The sequence below is a fragment of the Bactrocera oleae genome, chromosome 2, assembly GCF_042242935.1.
Source record: "Bactrocera oleae isolate idBacOlea1 chromosome 2, idBacOlea1, whole genome shotgun sequence".
Taxonomy (NCBI): Eukaryota; Metazoa; Arthropoda; class Insecta; order Diptera; family Tephritidae; genus Bactrocera; species Bactrocera oleae.
The window spans coordinates 14,500,709-14,501,532 of NC_091536.1; the positions used below are offsets into that span (position 1 = coordinate 14,500,709).

The 824-nt window shown below is 29.7% G+C and overlaps 1 non-coding gene across 1 annotated transcript; it reads left to right on the forward strand.

Moving 5' to 3' along the window:
* Positions 1-452: 452 nt before the first annotated feature.
* TRNAP-UGG (transfer RNA proline (anticodon UGG)) lies at positions 453-524 on the forward strand. Its single transcript has one exon. It is a non-coding gene; the product is annotated as a tRNA-Pro (tRNA).
* Positions 525-824: the final 300 nt, after the last annotated feature.

Below are 824 nucleotides of genomic sequence, written 5' to 3' on the forward strand. Positions count from 1 at the left end.
CTTAAATACAAATCTTCAGCAAACCATAGCAAAGCGGGGAAAAATCGTAAGGTTTGACATTTTGGGTGAAAACAAGTTTTTTTAGTTAATTGATTGCTGAAAGTGTGAGAATGTATTCCATTAGGTGTATGCACTTGAGATTTTCAAATGGTAATGATGCATTTATACATAAATATATATATTTATCTTAATATATTTACATACCATATATCCATATACAGATATAATATAAGTATGTATGCACATACATATAATATATACCATATATAACATGTACAAATGTCACACACCAATCACACACCACTTTATTCTGATCATCAAAAATGTTTATTACTTAAAAATATATTAATTTATAAATAAATATTTCGTAAAACTGTTAAAAAAAAAAAAAACAATTAGTAAAGTAGCAAATATTTAGTTATTAATCACTCAATGTTCGGGAAATGATAAGAGGCTCAATGGTCTAGGGGTATGATTCTCGCTTTGGGTGCGAGAGGTCCCGGGTTCAAATCCCGGTTGAGCCCAGTCTATTTTTTTAAAAAAGTTTTGGCTGTCAAAAAATGTAATACATAAAAATTTGGAAATTAAAAAAAAAATCAAGAAAGACATCAATCACCAATCAATAAACATATTTCTCTCTTTAAACAAAAAGTAAATTTGAAATTCGCATATTTATTATGCCCTTCGTAAGAGTAACCGCATGAGTGCACACAAAATAAACAGAAAAACGGCAATAAAACTGATTTGCCTCTGCGGCGCCAAAGTGTGGGTTGCCGCCTCGCGAAATATAAATATATATTGATACATACAAACTTACGTATAGA